This window comes from Labrus bergylta, chromosome 7, assembly GCF_963930695.1.
Source record: "Labrus bergylta chromosome 7, fLabBer1.1, whole genome shotgun sequence".
NCBI lineage: Eukaryota > Metazoa > Chordata > Actinopteri > Labriformes > Labridae > Labrus > Labrus bergylta.
In genome coordinates, this window is record NC_089201.1 from 12,143,130 (window position 1) to 12,163,488 (window position 20,359).

The following is a 20,359-nucleotide window of genomic DNA, read 5'->3' on the forward strand; positions in this document are numbered from 1 at the left end:
TACTCTCGGCTTTATTACATTATTGGAAGAGATAAACAACATTAAAATAATCAGCTCCACTAATAATAAAGTGGAAATGACAGTTTTTCTGGCTTTCGTAGATGCATATTCCATCATTTGATGTGGCTCAAAGCCTGCACAACATGCTGCAACCTGTATCACTGCCCCTGTGACCAAAATAAACCCAACAAATTCATATTAACCTGGATGTCCACAGCAAAGATGCCATCCCGTTTTAAGGTATGTATGTATGTATGTATGTATGCGTATAGATAGATAGCATAAGTCTCCGTGTGTATCTTTTTATTTTTTATTATTAGTCCCTGCCTTTTTTTGCTTTATTTGTTTACTCATGCCAATAATAATCATAGTTATTAAAGCACATTTAAAAACACGAGTTTACAAAGTGCTTTGATAATTAAGAAAAGTAAACCAAACAAACAGGTAACTTCGAAAGTAACAAGCAGGTCAGTCTCAATCTCCCTTCTATTGCACCATTTGGTCTTTAAATCAGGCTAACAATTGTACAATATTTCATTAAAACTACGGTGGCACATTCTTTCCATGTTAACCCCTAATGTGCGGTGAATGTGAAGACTGTGCCATTCCTTGTGACAGTTCTTTATGATTTCAAGTTTCACCTTGTGATGTTTTTAAATTGAACAATAAACTAATTGATGCTTAAGTTATAAATTAATGCCCTGATCAACAAACCTTAGTTTTATTAAAGTTGCTGGGAAGGGCAAAACAAAGGTTCAAAACATTTTTTTGAGATGGCTTTGATAAAGAGTAGTAAAAGATTTGTCCTTCATGTGATATTTGCATATTTGCACGTTTTTTAAATATGTTTTTTATTTTATTTTAATGCAGAGAGGTAACTAGAGCCTCTGTAGGGTGACAGCTGGCTTGAAAAAGAAGTGGACAAATGGAAGTGGTATGATTTTTATGCTTCTTACCCAAAAGGGATAAAAGTGCATCATCATATATTTGCATTCACTAAGTCGGACAATGAAATTATAGGCAACACCCCTTAAACGTGTATGTTTCATTATACAACATAAACTACTGCAAATGAATTAAACTTCGTACACGGACCGTCACCCTTGTCTCTACAGCATGGTTCTACTGATTCGAGTTGACAAAATTCAGTTATTGCACTGCTTACCTTGCATATTTGTTTGTAAACAGTATCAATCACTGATTTTGTTGTTGTAGCACTCTCAAAATTACTAGATTTGATCATATAAATACTTATTTTTCTAATCTGTTTGAATACTCACCCTAATGTTATTTTAGCAGCTCTGTTGTACTCTTTATATAATGGCAAAACTAAACTGTATGTGGTTCATTGCAATTTATACATTTCACTGTTGCTTTCAGGTAGTGAATGTCTTTTTTAGGGTTGAGGATGGATGTTAAGTATTGGCTTACTACTTCCTACTTGCAGAAACTAGAGCTTTTGCTGTAGCTCCTGTTCAATGACCTGACTCCTCACTCGTGCAGCCACACTTCCCCTCCCAGTCTGTCACGCCTCTTCAAACACCTACACGATCCATCTCTGTGTGCAAAATTGGTGGTGAGCTATATTTTCCACAATAGCCATCTGATGAATAACACTGAGTAGTAAACAAACCTATTAACCATGTGATAAGTACTTTTCCATCTGACTATACTCCTCTTCTAGTTCACCTGTTATCCATTTGCATACAGGGTACAGAACTGAAACTGATAACTTAAATTTGTGTATAAAATCAATTATTAGTTGCTGCTTGTATGACATTGAACTTAAATTTAAGTGGAAAGTCTTATCTATTTACCAATCCTGTGCTTTGTAGTGAATAAGTTTCTAATTGGACATAACCTCAATTTAATAGTCATAGTTTTTAAATTTCACTTTGGCTTTTCCTGCTGTGACATCCCAACAATTTTGTGATTCTAGGCCTTTTCACTATACTTTACTCATGTATAAATAATTAATTCAAAAGGGCTTGATTCTATTCAGCTACTTTAGTTACAGTCTCCTGTTGTGTTTGCAGGTTCACTGACTCCCTGTGTTTTTCCTACTGTGAACAGTCAACATTTCTACAAAGCAGCAAATGTTGCTTTAACATAATTTGTTCTGGAATCTTCCTTGCTTTTGTTACACTAGGTCTATCTACCACAAACCTATCCAGGACCATCCTAATTTATATTTGTATAACATATGCTATGAAGAACAATAACTCTTCAACATCTTTATTCAACTGAATCAAATTCTTTAGGATTAATGTAAAATAAAGTGGAGATGAAAATGTTTTGGTTTGTTTTATTCATCAGAATGAGATAGAAGAAGGGGAAATTAATTATTTGTTTTCCACTGCTTCTGCTGCAGTAATCAACCTAAAGTGGTTTGAAGACTATTGAATTGCAAAGCATTATTATTATTACTTTAGCTAAATGGCTCCAAAGCACCCCCTTGGCATTTTCATTAATTCATCCCTCACACTCAGTTTACCTACACGAATGAAAATTGGTAGGTATATGAACCATGGTTATACCTAAAACAAAAACAGGATGTCAGCCATTTTCAATTAATTTCCAATTCAATGTCTCGTTTTAGTGATAATCGGCATCCATATTATAACAAATACCTAAAAAGACCTTTAACAAGACACCTTAAAGAAAAGTTCCTCTTTCTCTTCTGTTGGTTTTTATGTCAGTTGGCATCTATAAGCATTGCATCACCGCCATCTGCTGAATCTTATAGTGTAAAAGCGCAATATATTCCACCCAAAGTACTCCCTTTTCATGTGAATATCAATTTTATAACTCAGACACAACTGTCTGTTCTCTTGGAAACAATTTCTCGGTATCTCACTATAGGGGTAAAGTCCTCTGAAAAAAAAAATTATCAGCGATATTAATGTCAAAATAACAGAGGGCGCCAATACGATCATTTGTTACATGGGGAAAAGACACCAAACTTGAAACAAAGAAGAGGGAAAGAAAATTTCAGGTCGAAAGCTTAAGGAGAAAGGTGGCTGGGAGAAATCGAAAGAGAAGAGGGCCAAATCATTAGAGGCGGAGGCATCAAAATGTAAAAAGCTTACTGAGCTATTTATTAGGCCTATTGAGCCACGCAAGACTGCGGAGGACGGCCAAGAGGAGGAGGTTGAGACAGAGCATCCCCCGGTAGTGCAGGGACAGACGAGCGAAGAAGAGCGAGAGGTGCTGGTAAGTTGCAGAAGCAGTACATAAGTAGGCTATAATAGGCTAACCTATTTATTTGGGTTATGTTGCTATGAACGTCAAGTTTTCACCACGATTCAGGGCAGTCTAACCTGACGTGTTTGGGGCTGACAACATTAATGCGTGAAATATCACGAACGAACCAATAACATAATATGGAAAATAATAAAATAGCACTGGTTTGAACCAGAGATGTGCATTTTTTTTCTTCTGAAGCTAGAGACATGAGAGACGGGGGATACATGGGTCTCTAGCAAGGGTTTCTGGGTTTTTTTGATAATGGAGGTGAGGATTGATTATACTTTATGTCCACCTTTTGCATGCTTTTGCTAGTGTATGAGTAACTGTACCATACCGTAACACACCTCTTCAAACCGTGCCAGGGCCAAGGAAGTGTACCGTGCGGATCAGAGCACTCACAATAGTCAAACGAACTTTGAGGGTGAAGCGAGCTTATGCAGGGATTGCCTAATGTGACTGGGCCTTAAGATCTGAGAGCAGAGAGGTAGATACTTTCGAAGACTTGTAAGTATTGCTTTTTCCAAATTATCTAATTTGTAGTGGATAGTGTAAGCCACATAATATGTAAATATAAGTTTGGATACCAAAGTTACCATTGCGGACACCTTGTCTGTGACAAATTGTCCATGCAGACATACAGTTATCTAGTAATGGTAAAACTTTGTTACTTACTGTATGAGCAGTACTTAAATATCACTTTTCACTATTATAGAGCATGCTTAAGTAATGGATATTATGTAACAGAAACACTACTGTAGCAGAATTCTGTAGGGTTAAAGTTATGTGGAGAAAGCCTTATATTACTGTATAGTTTGTTGTTGTTTTAATCTCAGAACTGCACAGTGGATGAAAAATAAATAAAAGTTAGTGGGGGTCAGTGATGCCAGAATGAAAATACAGTTCTGAAGCTTAAAAATTATCGTATTTTACCCCAAATTACTGTACATTTAAAAAAAACATGTTGGGTGTGCCCTGCCACAATCATTTAGCAATTTCAATTATTGATTGTAAAACGTACAGCGCGCAAAATTATGGTACTGTTACGGCAACACTGTCCCTGATAGGTTGTATGGCATGGATGTCAAGTTAGCAAGGGGGCGGGCCTTCTTGCCTGGTCGAACGCCATCCCAAAACATTTGTGTGTTTTTTCTCCGGTAGGTAGCTGTGGTTTTGGTTGTGCTGTAGTGTCAGGGGATGGCAGGTTCGGTTGTTTTGTTGTCAGCTAAGTATCGTCATGTGAAATGGCTACTGATGCGGCTAGCGTGCCTCTGTCAGTGAGCTCACTTAGGGGCAGTTTAAGAGATTGAAGAAGACTGCGCTTGTTGCTTTAGCTGAGGAAGAGGAAGCTGTGCATGGCCAGGCCAGCTATTGTAACCTGGCTGATAGAGGAGCTACAATTAGAGGAGTTGTGGGTAGAACAGGAGAAAGAAAAGCAGAAGGAACAGGAAAGGCTTGTCTATGGGCAATGATGTAGCTGGTATGAGAGTTACTCCTGAAAATTCTGAGCACCTGAGCTCAGGCAATTAGAGGAAGAGTATCCTGAGGTTTTTCCTGCCTGTGTGGTCACTCGTGTCAGGGCCAAAAGGCAGTTGGGGCATGATAGAGTCCACCAGTCAGTGGAGCTGGAGAGTCATGAGGACACCACCATCGACCTGGTGGATACCGTCTTCCCTCAGATTGAGGATCAAGTTGAGGAAGTAAGGCAGTACAAGGTGCCGGCTGCTAGGGTGTCAGAAAGAGAAGACCCAGATAGCTTAGCTGGGACTAGCCAGGACCAGTTGGAAGGAGCCGAGTTGAGGACAGATGCTCCAGTTACACCAGAGTCACTGCCTCTTAACTTTCAGACCTTAGAAGAGGAGCAGCAGAGAGATCCATCACTGGGCTATGCTTTGAAAATGGCAACTTGTGTTAGAGAAGCCAAGGAGGTGACCACGGGCTATTTTGTCAGAGACAAGATTATTTTCAGGAAGTGGCGGCCTGCTGCTCGACCTGCTAATGAAGACTGGGCTGTGTATAAGCAGGTGGTTCTTCCTTTGACTTACCGTCTGGAAGTGATGCAGTTAGCTCATGACTCTTCTCTTGGTGGTCATCTATGAGGAAGACCTTGGACCGAATAAGCCGTAATTTTTATTGGCCATGAATCCGAAAAGATGTACAGCTCTTTTGTCGCTTGTGTCATGCATGTCAGGTGGTGGGAAAACCCAGAGGGGCCCCACCAGAGGCACCTTGTCTTAAAAAAAAGAAGAATTGGTATATTTGGGTAAATGCTATAGTTGTAAATAGGTGTGTTGAATGTTATCCTTGGGGAAATGTAAATATTTAGTCGGGGGGGAAAACAAAGCAGAAAACAAACCTATGTGAAATATGGTAATTGTATGGTAGTCTAGTGTCTGTTTTGTTTTGTTTTTTTTATGGGTGAGGATTGTTACGGCAACACTGTCACTGATAGGTTGTATGCTATGGCTGTCAAGTTAGTAAAGGGGAGGGCCTTCCTGCCTGGTTGAACGCCATCCCAAAACACATCTACTAACGACTAACCCATTGTCAACGACTCGGCACACTGATGCTCTGAGTGCTGCTGGAGTCAGACGAGTGAAGTAGGCCTCCCACCGTCGCACTGAAGCCAGGGATGTGTTTGTAGCTAGTCTTTCATCAAGGCTGTACGGCAAGGGTCAAACACCATGACTTCTTGCTGGTAATTGCTAGCAGGTTGTCCATCCGACATGTACTTGTCGAGCATCCTGCTGTGTTCTCACCTCTAGGGGGACTGGCAGGAGAAACTACTTATCAAGTCTGAGTGAAAAATGTTGCTGTTTGTGTTCACACACGCACTATTGTACTTAAGTCCACCATGCACCACTGTCAGTCAAGTGTTTCACTATTGAACTCAACAAATAACACAGTTGACTTTGAATTGATCGTTGTTTTGAGGTTCATTAGAATTCAGCATCTTAAAGAAATACAAAGACTGAGACAAAGTTTTAATATGATTTAGTGTCATGCAGTTTTTATTCAAATACATTAAGACTAAAAATGCAGCAAACATGGTTTATCGCGGCATTCTTGTAATTTTATCAAAGGAACAAATTCACAAACATATAATTTTTATTTCATTTAATTGATTTTTGCTTCCATTGTCATATAATAGTTATCATGGTCAGGCCACTATGAAGCAGTTGTCATATTTTATAATTACATACAGTTATGATTTGTGTAATTTTTTTTCCTCAATAAGCAAAGTCAGTCAAGATAAGATAAGATAATCCTTTATTCATCTCACAACGGAGAAATTCACAAAAATTTTGAAAACCAAATTAAGAGTTATCTTAGTTTTATTGATAAAATACAGTTTAAAAAAAGATGGTAATTTTCAAAAACTAGCATGATTTTAAAAGTAGCATTCCCTCAGTGCTCCGTCTGCACCCACCCCCTCCCCTCTGTGCTCCCTCAAAAACTACGCCCCTCACTTAAATGCACAAGCAGACCTCAGCTCATGAGAGACAGGGAGGCATGATTGGTACATCAAATTGGTACCTAGTGGCAGACATTGGTCAAAGTTTTTACATGCTTACAACTGCTACAGATGACAGATTTTCTTCATTCCTTTTTCAGAGAATATGAGTGATTAATGTCTGTCAGGACATAAAGAAAATTCCAACCAAAATCTTAAAAAGTGTATCTGAAGAAAATGACCAATCCTGCCTTTAACTCAATTATTTAAGTTTTCAGAATGAACTTTCCTATTTATTTTTTATTACATTTTAATTGTAAAATTGCTCTCTCCAGTCAGAATGAGAAAAGTAACTAGATGGCAAAGGGTTTCCACTTGGGGTTAGTTAATTGTTTGCAGTCTCCATTGGCTCGAGGGTAAACAAACAAGTTTTATGCTTCGTTTGTGTCTGAGACAGCTCAAGACACATTTCTTCTCTGACTTGGGTGCTGTCGGTCCAGGAGCTGTAGAGCCCTGCTTCCTGTACAAAGAATGAGAAGCCACAAAAACGCACAAATCAAAGGCGGTGTAAATGAGTGTTACCTCAGGCAGTTAAGTTTTTTTTTTTTTTTTTATATAAAACACATACTGCTGCTACCAGAGTTGAGTCTGCAGTAGCCAAGACAAGCACATACTGTAAAGGCTGGAGTTTAATTAGTGAGTTCCAACCCATGTCCACCAACGTTATGGGGATCATCTTGGAACAAAACTGCAATATTTGTTGTACCTAAAATGACATGCATATTTTGTATGCCTTTTCAACACCTTAAAGTATTCAGTCAACTTAAAATGAAACCATGTCAAGTCTACCATTACTTTAATAGTCATTGTTAGACATGTTTGTGGCCATATGTAAAACTTGGGTGGTTTGTCCATCACATCGGTCATGTCAAATCTCATCAACTTATGACATGTTTTTTGACTTTTGAGATGTATTCACATGAAACTTTCTACACATATGTGCATTCAGTGAAGGATTAAGCCCAATGACATTGATGAACTCCTAGCTTTGCCAAAGGTATAAATATGGCCATCCAGCAAAAAATCTCAAAGTGGAGATTATGACATTTTTTTGCTAAAGATATTCATGTTCCAAAGATGATATATATTTTTCTGTATCATAAAAGTACACCACCAAGGCTAATAAGTGCAGAAATTATTTGATACATGTTATTAATTACTGAAATAGAGTTGTTCCTTACATGGCAGAAGCTGCAGCGTCTCTTTTCCTAACTTGCTTCATCACCTTCAGCATGCGACAGATCTGTCTTAAGGTCATCTTCGGAGCATGACATGCCAGACGGGGTTTTGGGGTGAGGGGAGGGCCATGGTATGTAAAAAGTGACAGATAGTTGGCCCCTCTAGCTCCCTTCCTGAAGAGCGGCAGAGGTCGAGCACTGACATAGCAGGATGCAAACTTGGAGGAGAGGGAGAAAAGTGAGATGTTTTTCATACAGGATGTTGAAATCTGCTGCATAGATAGATTACATGGAATCCTGTAACTAATAAATACAAACATACATGTATACACATACACATAATAATTAATATATGAACTTCTGTCTTGATCTTAGCCATACAAAACTGCCTGTAAGGAACTTTTTCATGTATCTACTTATTAATATTCTTTGTTATATTGGCCTGATGAAGGTTCCTATTAAGATCAAGGGAGACCAATAGACTTAATATGAAACCAATTATCCACAACAGGTTTTTTACATTTAGTCTGCATTGTATGAAGATGCAGTGCAACAGATAGCACACTGCATACACTCACACAGGTCACATCAATTCAATAAGCAAGCCACTGTCCTCCTCCCACAGACTAATTTACCCTCTCTATCAGACACCCAAGACACACACAAAGGGTGAATCGCACAAAGAGAATTCAGCTTTATGGATAAATTCACAAGGACACTTGATCATGTGGATTTTCCTCCCGATTGTTTTCTCATTGGATCAAACATGGACATAATAAACCCTTATAGTTAATTAAGGAAACAACACTGCATTTTAAATTACGTGCAAAATCTGGAGAAAAAAACCCTGTATCTGACTAATAGTCTATTTTAACTGAATACATTTTGAAGATGTATTACAAACCAGCACAAGCAGAAGCATACAAGAAATACACTTACTGGAACAACAGTGGCCATGAAGAAGTGTTGATCCTCTGTAGTAAAAAAATAACTGTCAGAATGGTTGTTGCCTTTGTATACACGCATATGAAGCCAGGCAAGATAATGGACCTGTAGTTTTTCAGAGAAGAGACATTTCACCCCGCCTACTTAAGACATCACCACAGTGAGGTCACTCCCGTCAACACACATACTGTAATCACACACGCTTGCTGCTTCAGGTTACACAAACACTGGCATGCTGTTTATTATTTAGGTCTCTTTTGTTTTGCTAGGATATATTTAGTGGTCATAACTGTGAAACTCAGGGGTAAAACAGAGGAGCTTGTTAACCTAATTGTAAGTGAAAAAAGGGAAGAAGATAAGAGGACACAAAAGGTCAAAAGAAAAAATAGATGTGGATTAGTTTGACAATAAAATACTTTAAGTACAAAGAGTAAAGCAGGTGTCATGCCTAAAATTGATGCAACTTAGTGTTGGGAAAAGAGATAGTTTTACACACCTACACTGCTGTTTTTGAGTCGTTTTTTTTGTCTTGATCATTTTTTTTATATTGATGGTTTTACTGTATTAATTGTGAAAATAAATAAAAAAATGTTGTCCATTTTGCCTTAGTTTGATAGTACATCTGAAGAGAGACAGGAAATTCTGAGAGGAGAGAGTGGTGGATTATATGCAACAAAGGGACAAGGTCTGATTAATACCCATGGCCATTGTAATGAGGACCATGGCCTCTGTAGATGCTGTGCACAGAATAAGCGTTTGTCTATCCAACTTAATCGTAATTTTCCAAGAAGGAAAAATTCTGTCTTTACACCAGTTATCGACTAAGTTGTAGCTTGTATCATTAAAAAATACAGGTAAAACTTTACAATAAGGTACACATATTTTGCATAGTTAGTGGGAAACTAATAAGAAAGTAACCACTAGGTAACCACTAAGTAACCACCAAGTAATGGGTAGATGGTGAGAACTTCCTCATCACATGTTCTAGAGTAGCAAATGATTAGTTAGTATGAAGTACTGATTAACTACCCCGTATGATGCCTCACTTAATTCGCTTAAAGGAAGAATATGCAAATTTTTGATCCAGCAGATGTCGCCCTTGAGCACCAGCATGAAACCAAAGCAACTTTTGTGTTAGCATGCTAATGCTAGCGATCTTTATTATGCTGGTATCTTCACACTGCATGTACAGTTACACAAAATGACCGTGATCTAGAAACGCAGTTAAGCAGTGAGTACAGTATGTTATTCTTCTTTTTTCTTGTCCCTCAATTAAACAACTTTTATATGTAAGGGGATGAGCCTGCCTGCCGTCCCGGCGATGTAAACATACTATAGATACGGTTATAGTAAAGCTTGGAAAACATCACAGACAGCGGGACTCGGGTGTCACACTCATTGGAGTCATGACTCACAGAGTTATTTTCAGAGGATATACTTGATTTCTGCTACTTTTAAGAGTGAAAAATTGCATATTCTTCCTTTAAGTAATCAAAAACTACTCTATAGAATTGGATGAGAAGTTACTGCTGTTCTTTCCCCATTAACTATGCAACAATTTGTGTGGTTTATCCAGCATTCATTATCCATTAAATAATCATTAGCTAATCTAGAACATGTTATGAGGAAGTACTCACTATCTACCCCATTATTCAGTGGTTACTTAGTGGTTACTAATGGGTACATAGTGGTTAGTTTCCCATTAGTTTCTCACTAACTATGCACAATTTGTGTACCTTATTGTAAATTGTTACAAACAACTATTTTTGGGAGGGTGGGCTACCAATATAATGGTAGGGGAAACACTGCCGTAGCTAAATAGCTATATGTATGCTAGTTATCGGTTTGTAAGGTTGTAAACTTTTTGGAGACAACGTAAGATGGATATATTTATCTATTTGTTTGCAAACTGGAGACATAACTTGAGTTATTTATATTTATTGCATCCCATTAATCCAGCCATCCATATATACCTAATAATTCACTTTCTTGTCTACATTTATAAATTTTGCAATTACTGTACATAGCACAGACTCTTGCACTCAATTACTGTACATAGCACAGACTCTTGCACTTTCTGCTTATTTGCACTTCTGGTGAGATGCCAAACCTCATTTCGTTACTCTATACTTGTATATGTGTAATGACAATAAAGTTGAATCTCATCTCATCTCATCTCATCTCATCTCATCTCATCTCATCTCATCTCATGTATGTGTAATAAGTGTATGAGGCTTTTGTTTTTCAACATCGGTTCTCCTTTTATTCCAGGATTCAACTTCAACTCGCCATCAGTGATGAGCAGGAGCCCTGAGTGCAGCAGCATCACAGGCCTGCAGCATATAGACAGTGTGTGTTATGATAGCATGGCTGCTTGGGAGAGGGAAACAGAGTTATGAATCAAAGCTGCTGCGTCTGGAAAATCAGAGATGCTTTCCCAAGTACAGTATCTTGGCTACAGAGTGTGTTGCCTTGTGTAAAAATGTGTCTTACAGACTTGTACATACATACCTGTTGTGGTTTTGTTCTGTATTTTTGTGCCATTTCAAGTTGAGTTTGTATGTTGAGTTCCTTGAAGTCTTTTGTTTTGACCAGTTTACATAATAAAACAGATATCCTTTTCTTCTACTCTATTGTTGTGATTGCATTTAGTACATTTAATTGACCTGTACTGGTAATGGTTATAACAATTACTAATTGTGTGCATTGCTCACTGATTTTTAGTTCTATCTTCTTTATATTTGCCAAATAGCAAAAACATTATCAAGGTTTCAAGATTTAAGCGATCACCATTGGGCAGAACAACAACAACAAAGGTAAAGATAATATAATAAGAAGGAAAAGCTAAAGTGATCAAGATAAAATTGTTATTTATTAGACATTAAACATTGATTTTCTATACAAATACAATCTAAAGCACATTTGGGCATTTATTTACACATTCAGCTGCTTTGGGGGGGGGTCTACTCTATCCTGGAGCTCTGATGATGCACAATTGTAAATACAGCCAGGCAGAAAGTTTAGGAGCAGCTTCCCCCCATCATGCAGCCATTGTCGATTTGAAAAAAAGTGGAAATGTGTTTGTATGGAAATAATTACAAATACAAACATTTGCATGACTGGAAGCTGATCTGCGAAATATATATTTGTGTGTTTGAGATGTAAGTCAAATTTACCTGGATTACAAGACATCAGCCTCCTCCTCTACCTCATTCAGTAGCTGAACACCTTGGACAGCAAACACATCATTCCCGAATCAAAAGACAAGTAGAATATTACATCTTACCATTCAATGACAGTATTTTTTTAGATAACGTTATTCCATGAAAACATACCTGTCGCGGTCTGACTGTAAGACTCTGGCAGGGTTGTAGGCTGCATTTGTTGCTGGAGATGATACTGATCGCCTTTTTAGAAAGATGGAATAAAGTTTGAAGTCATTATTCTGGTTGATACAACTGTGCAGAGTATGTACAGTAACGTTAGTTTCAACACATAAGAAACTTTGCACATGCGCGGCTCAGATAATTAGCAGCCGGAGCTATCGTAACCTGAACCCGGGACAATATGCTGTCTATATTATCATGCTACGGGCTAAACTTCTGCAGACATGAGCTGACTTGGCTTTCAAACAGCACTTCTATTTTGTAAGAGAGCAGTAGGGTTTTAAATTTGATGTAGCAGTAACTGAGAGCCAGATGAACAGCAGGGGGACATGTGCTGTTTTGGGTAGGATGAAGGCCAGTCGCATTGCTGCATTTTGGATCATCTGCACTTGTTTGATAGTTGCAATAGTAAATGCGTGATATCACAAGAGCCTGTACCAGGAGCCGTGTAGTAAGCTCTGACAGGCAAGGTCTGATCTTCCTGATGTTCTACAGTTGAACCTTAAATGTAAGCTGGTCATCAATCATGACACCCAGGTTCCAGAAAGACTTTGTTGGCATGAGTTTGGTTGTACCAAGCTGGGTATTGATCTGGGTTGGATAGAGTGACTGGCTAGGATGACAAGTAACTCAGTCTTTGAGAGATTGAGTTAAAGGTGGCATTCATTCATCCATTTAGATATCAGTAAGGCATGACCAACTTCGATTGTGAGCTTCAGATACTTCCCCCTTCCAAGACATATTCAAAGATCCAAGACAGTCTGGCTGCAGACCTCCACTGTCAGCTCCTACCTCTGCAGACCTCCACTGTCAGGACCAGAAAAACATGCAAACATATAAGTAAAATTGGGTTGCATTTGCGGTTGAGCGTTTCATTAATTTATAAACACTTACGAAAATGCACACAAAATATTCAATATAAATTTGGGAGGTAATTCTGTTTTAAGTGTTTTAGGCATTTATATATATAAATATAAATAAATTCAACTGATACTCCACATTTTATTTTATTTAAAATCGCTATTGATTTACTCAGTAAAGATGAGATATGAACAGGAGAGTGAATTAAATGCAATGTTCAAACTCAGCTCTGCATGACTCTCAAAGTGAATTTTAAGTATTGACTATAGCAAAATGACACATTGCTTGTTTGAATACCCAATAGAAACAACATTCCTTTTGGTTAAGAAGCATAAAAGCATAAAAAGCCTACCACTTCCTGTTGTCTCCACTTCTTTTTCATGTGAGCTGTCACCTTGCAGAGACTCTAGTAGGTGTACAGCGTAGGTACCAGATGTGCTCAGATGGTCAGATCTGCTCGTTGTCCTTCGCCTGCATTTTTATGATGATGTAGTACATTGTGATTGGCTGTACATAGGAGAGATAGATCAATGTCTCCTTATGAAAGAGGAAGAACTCAAACCCACAGGGTCCGAACGTGCCTTAAATGTTACACGAGAGTCCCTGTCTGAACATATTTACATGCCAATGTTCCAACGACGCCACCTACTGGTAACAGACAGTAAGCCTCGACATGTTTCACTCATTTAACATCAAATGTATCCCATGTGCTTGAACTGCTTGTTGTGTCCAAAACCCATGACAGTTTACACCAGTTTTGGTGTGATGTTTGTTTCAGAATAAAAGTTTTGGGGTTGTACCATAGAGCTTGTCTGCCGTTTGATAGCCTTTTGTTTAAGGGGGGCAATTGAATTAAGCGTAACTCTCAGCAAATCTATAGCACTCTGTAACAGTTTTTAACTGGGTTAAAACATGGTTTTGAATTAAAAGTAGCTGGAATAGCTTCCTCAAAGCCAAGTTTTTAGTGCGGAAGTCTAGGAAGAAATCCAATGTAATAAGAAAATTATCTGATAGAAGAGGATTTTTTTTGGCAAGACTGTGAAGTTATTGGGGCGCGCTGGTGGCGCAGTGGCAGGGCACGCGTCCCATGTGTTGTGACTCTCGTCTCAAGCGGTAGGCCCAGGTTTGCCTCCACCTGTAACACCACCACCTTGACCAGTGTTTTGAGGTATATTAGTATTGGAATGACTGGGAGGATTGGATTCATTTAAACTGAACTATTCATCTTGACACAGCCAGGTTTCAGTTAAACAAAGTAAATCAATATGATTATCTGATATCATATAATTTACTAATAATATTTAAACTCCAATGATCTAATATGCAACGGACCACTTTTAATTTTGAGACTTTTTTTTTGCAAAGTCATGTTTGTATAAAACAATACCTTTTTTATTTATGTTTTGATTAATTGTAACAAAGGGTGTGGGCCGGGGGACAGACACAATGTCTATAGTATAATTATAATAACTGTCATATTTAAAGTTATAGTGGCTGGGAAACTGCTCTATTGGAAAAGCAGAGCGTGACTCTCAGCTGTGAACTTCCTTTATATTGACATGCACCTTAACTGCCTCTGTTTTATCTGGTCTCATGCACTACATCACTTTATTCTATCCATTTTATATCAGTATTCATACAGTTCTGGTTAATTTATTCCAGTTGTTTCTTATCCATCATTGCACTACGGTCACTTTATTTATCTAATTCTTACCTTTACAGCTACGGTCACTTTATTTGTCTAATTTTTACCTTACAGTTATTGTATATATTAGTTCTGTTGTTCCATTATTCACCATGCACCTTAATAACTTATCATTTAGTATTTAGCCTACTTGCACATAGCTCTGTATATATATATATATATTTATTTCTCGTTTACTGCATATAGTTCTGTTTACATCTGGTCACTACTGCACATAGTTCTGGTTACATCTGTTTACATCTGTTAGTCTGATCACTGTCCACTTATATCTACTCTTTTTATATTTTGTATTTTTAAGTTAAGTTTAAGCTTTAAGTTGTATTTAAATTGACACTTTATATTTAGGTTAAAATGTTTTGTTTACTTGCACTGTTGTTAATTTACTGCTCTGTGTGCCTTTGAATTGCCCCCGGGGACAAATAAAGTTTTTTGAATTGAATTGAATTGAATTGAGACACCACCAAGTCAGCCAGTGGTCAAAAGATGACATGAGGCTATCCATGTCATCACTGGGCAGATTAGGGAGGGGTCAAGAGAACACTACGGAGTCCAACATCGTCTTAGCAAATGTACAAGACGACTCAACATTAACCTTTGTGACTTCTGACTTGTGTAGCCTTATCAGGAGTCATTAGTGCCAGCATTAATTACAATTTTATCAAACCTAAATTTAGTCTTTGCCAGCAACTTTAAATTAGAGTAGATGTCGCCAATTCTGGCGCTGGGGATACACTTCACTATGCCTGCTAACCTTGCTTGCTTCACATCTCTGACTATGGAGTCTCCAATGATCAGAGTTTTAGTCTCAGTGTGAATCGTTGTTAGTTTAAGATCTACACCATACTACATGCCACTCACTCCACACACTCACCCAACAGCTGGCATACTGACTAACTGACAAACACATCTCACTCCACTTTGTAAATAGTAACTGAATCATTTTCAGCATAGACTACTTTGTCATACACTTTTGCACCTTCAAGTTAAACCGTATGTTTCCCTTGTTTTTGTCAGACCTTAAGAGCAAGGTCATGAGAATATGAGCAGTTCACTTACTGCGTCGTATCTACAAGAAACATCTTTAGAAACATAATTTCTGCCTCACTAGTTAGCCTTTGGGTAGGCTACTGACCATGGTTGATGTCAACTAAATTAATCCAGGAAGTGAATTTTATTCAGTATTAGAGGTGGGGAAAAAATCGTTTTATGTAAAAATCGAGATTCTTATCTTCTGTAATTTTAAATCGATTCATGTCTTCCAAAAATCGAATCGTATTTAACTCAGTAGAATGCCAAATGGAGCAGCAAGAAAGTTAGCCAGTCTGACGATGACTGGAGTAGATCCTAAAGTATGGACTAATTCACAATTCAATGTTACAATTCACTTAGCAGACGCTTTTATCCAAAGCGACGTACATCAGAGAGTAAGTACAACACTAATCCATTAATACACCGCCACCGAAGCAGCGGGAGCAATGTGGGGTGAAGTGTCTTGCCCAAGGATACATCGGACATGTTGCTCAGCTGGGGATTGAACCCTCGTCTGGTTGAGAGGCGACGACTCTACCAACTGAACCACAGCCGCCCACAGAATTTGAATTCATGAATCCAGAATCAATTTGAATCGAAAATAGATTATGAATCGAATCGTGACCCCAAGAATCAAAATCAAATCTTATCGTGAGACAACCAAAGATTCTCAGCCCTATTCAGTATGCACAGAAACAAAGGTTTTTCAATCTAATCATTGTTGAAATGGTAAAAAAATGCTCAGTTTTACTAATAGTCTAACCTCAGCTTCAACTTACATTCTCAAACCCACGGCAATGCGAGAACGTGTTGCAGGCTGTCAGCTTCTTTGTTCTAAGATCTAAGACCAATGAGAGTTGCCTAAAAAGGTCAAGTGGATGAATGACGATTAAGTAAAATAAGCACCTCTTTTGCCCTCCAGTGGTGTGCATTCATCTTTCCCCTAGCATCACACTGTTCTATAGTCCTATTACAAGTTGCCCTATGCAAAAACAAATGTAAACTAATTGTGATTAAATTCTTTGATATTTTGAAATTGTTAATTGAAGAAACAGATAGTTAGAAAAGAAATATAGCCTACAAATAAAGCTGTCTGAAGAGGTGCCTTCATGGGAGTTAGGTTACTTTCAAACATTAATTTGTTGACGTCATTGTTTACAAAGTGTTGGCTTGCTTGCTTTTCCTACGATCCTGGGGGCATGAACGCTATACGGGCGAGCACGAGTCAGGGAATGTGCCATTGCACGTTTAAAAGTGGACGGACCAGAAACAAAAACTAAAATTGATCATTTGCTCAACGTTTAAGTTTACCAGTGAAGTGTGTGAACTACACTCCTAAAGTTAAAAGACTGACGTCGTCCAAAATGCTTCAATGTGCACTGTATGCATTTGTTTGTGCGTCAAGAGTGCAGGAATGTGGCTCTGCACGTCACCCTCACTGCTCTGTTAATAAAATAGGTCTACTATAAAAACTGGTCATAACTTCTGAACTTTCAATGTGAGGTTTGATGTCTTTTTAAATGTTCTTAAATCAGTAAGACATGCTTTGAAAAGTGATTTTAAAACTATTATACTGAACATTACAATTAATTAATAAAATATTTTTTCCGCAGCACTTGGTATGACGCCATCAAATAGAAAAACTTCTCTCATCACCCCTAACTGAAACTGACTTCCGTTATATCTCTGCTTAAAATCTTAAAATGGGCGTCTGAAATAATGAAGCTTAGGCAATTTGCTGCCGTTCTTGAAGAATGGCAAGCTGTCAAACGCTTGTCTCATTTAGTCATCCCATTCGTTGCAAGCGCTCGGCTGCCATCTAGTGTCCCAAGTGGTACACATAACACCAAAACTTTGGAGGTTGTCTGCGGCTTTTAATCTGAAATTGTATTGTACAAATGTTAAAACAATTAACCTAAAAGTGAGAAGATATAAATACGGAGGAATAAACACACTGTGGGGCATCGGTTCTGACTGAACTGGATCTCACGCTGTAGCAGGAGGGAGAAACACCTTATTGGCACACTTCACCTGCCCCCAATGCGCACTTCAAGGCTATCGGTACCAGCGCAAATCATTGGCTGATGTCACTGTCACTTGTAGATCCATTAACAGAGAATAGTGGTGGTTACCTTTATATCAATCAATCTCTTTAATTGTATGGCGCAAAATTCATAACAAATGTTATCTCGAGCTCCCAGGAAAATGTGTGGTTAGTATAGGCTAACTAAGTAATATGATGTAAATGCACAGAGAGAGAGAGAGAGAGAGAGAGAGAGAGAGAGGGAGAGATAAGAGAGAGAGGGAGAGATAAGAGCTCAAGGTGCATAACTAAGAGCTGGTCAATACCAGCACCAGCCCTAACTATAAGATTCATTAAAAAATGAAAGTTTTAAGTCTATTCTTAAAAGTACAGAGTGTGTCTGCCTCCCGTACCCTGACTGGGAGCTGATTCCAAAGGAGAGGGGCCTGATAACTGAAGGCTCGACCTCCCATAGTAGATTTAGAGACTGTATTCTGGGAGTGTAATGTTCTCAAGGGTAACTTTTAGATAAGATGGTGCCTGACCATTTAGAGCTTTTCTAGTTCTAGTCCTAATACGTGAGCTGCAGTGTTTTGGACTAGTGGTCATTTTGCGACAGGCTGATGCCATTTAGGATAGTTATATCATTAAAAAGCCTCTCTGAGGTTTTTAAGTCCAAGAACAATGACTTCAGACTTGTCTGAGTTAAGCAGCAAAACATTTCCAGTCATCCAAGTCCTAAAGTCCTTACATGTCTTGTTTACATAGGCCTAATTGATTGGTGTCATCAGGCTTCATTAAGTAGCCTACAATTAAGAGCACCCATATTTCCCTTTATGTCAACACAGCACTAAGCTATATTTAGCAAAGTTACACTGACAAGAAAAACCTCCTTTTAAGAGGCAGAAATCTTGGGCAAAATCAGTTCAATCAGGAGAGACTAAATTGAGAATGAACAATTATTTATTTAACAATAAATGTGCAACAATTTAGATTTGAATGTGCAAAGTCTTTGGGGGATTAGACTCCATCGTGACGACTTCATGTACTCGGAAGGGTAACGAGGCCGACAGCAGGATGGGATACCCCCCTATGGAGTCTAGACCCTGGTGTTGGTGAAGAGGATGGAGGCTATGATGAGCCTGGATCTGGACTCTGCTGAGCTGGAATGGAGGTGACTCGGGCGGTGGTGGGTTGCCTTGAAATGACAGGATGACTGTGGACGAGAGAGAACTGTTTTAGCTTTTTGCAGCAGCAGGGTGATTGGTTGAGAGAGGTTGTGCCTGAATCTGGTTGATTAATTACTTAAAGAATAAACGCCCATTATGAGCTCATCACAAGAGCAGGTAGACAGATGAAGTAGTTTAGGTTGAAGTGAAAGGATGAATGAATTTGTGAAAGAATATAACCAGTCTTCCTGTCTGAACTTACTCTGAGCTCCATGCTCATGATGAACAGCCATCTGCCGAAACTGCACGGGGCTTGAACATAGAGAGAGAGAGAGAGAGAGAGAGAGAGAGAGAGAGAGAGAGAGAGAGAGAGAGAGAGAGACTGGGATGTGGAGGGTGGGGCTGTAGCAGGTGTCAACAGCTTTTAGAAAATGTAGTCGGCGCAGATCGAGCTAAAACAGAAGCATTTAGAAAGATTTGTTTTGTGTACGTCCACTGTTTAAGCTATAGGCTACATTTGAACGAATCAGTTTCAATTGTTATTGATTGGAATCTGTCGTTATAGTCTACATTTTATTTAGGGAAAATGTAGCCTGACACAAACCCGACATAAAGGAAGTGGTAGTTAGCTGAAGTTGCAATGCTCAAATAGTCCAAGATGCATTTGTTTAGCCTTTACGCGTTGGAAAACTAGTATCAGGGTTACGATTAAAGCAATGATTTGATAAAACTGATACCCAGATTTCTTTCGCTTTATAATTCACAGCCTACGTTAAATGTAGAGGAGGGGCAAGGCTTTAGGCTATCTTATTATTCAGGAAGTGATGTCGGAATTCACAGTGTTTGACGGCCAAAGTGATCGTTTGTTGAAAAAAAAAACACTTAAAGAATGTTTTTTTTTGTAGGCCTATAGGCTATGTTGGGTTATTAAATATAACATAATATAACTCTACTCATCAGACGTACGGAGTTACCGTCGCACCTGCAGAGTAACAGGTGCGTCTGGGTGTAATGCTGCTTTCAAGCAACATTCAGGACTCGGATTTCGGGAATGTGTCACGTAAAACTCATCTTTAGTGAAAAGAAAAAGCAAATCTGTGTAAATATGCAAACAACACAACCCATCAAGACACTTTACTAAGACATGTAAGGTTTCTGACACCTGTAGGCCTTTATCGTTGCTGCTGTCAATAGATCTGAACTCCAATCTTTCCTTTGTATTTGAAGCCCTCACAGACCCCGCCTCTCGCCTCTGTCCTCCCAAGGATAAGCGACTAAAGTTTTACAGCTTTTGGGTGGCAAC

The 20,359-nt window shown here is 38.5% G+C and overlaps 2 long non-coding RNA genes across 2 annotated transcripts; both read right to left on the reverse strand.

Annotated features, from left to right (window-relative positions):
* Positions 1-6,644: 6,644 nt before the first annotated feature.
* On the reverse strand, positions 6,645-11,069 carry LOC136179683 (uncharacterized). The gene is made up of 3 exons (XR_010666642.1): positions 8,878-11,069; positions 7,942-8,156; positions 6,645-7,220 (listed from the first exon to the last, which is right to left on the reverse strand). It is a non-coding gene; the product is annotated as an uncharacterized lncRNA (long non-coding RNA).
* Positions 11,070-18,832: 7,763 nt separating this feature from the next.
* Positions 18,833-19,836, reverse strand: LOC136179688 (uncharacterized). The gene is made up of 2 exons (XR_010666646.1): positions 19,319-19,836; positions 18,833-19,103 (listed from the first exon to the last, which is right to left on the reverse strand). It is a non-coding gene; the product is annotated as an uncharacterized lncRNA (long non-coding RNA).
* Between the last annotated feature and the right edge of the window lie 523 nt (positions 19,837-20,359).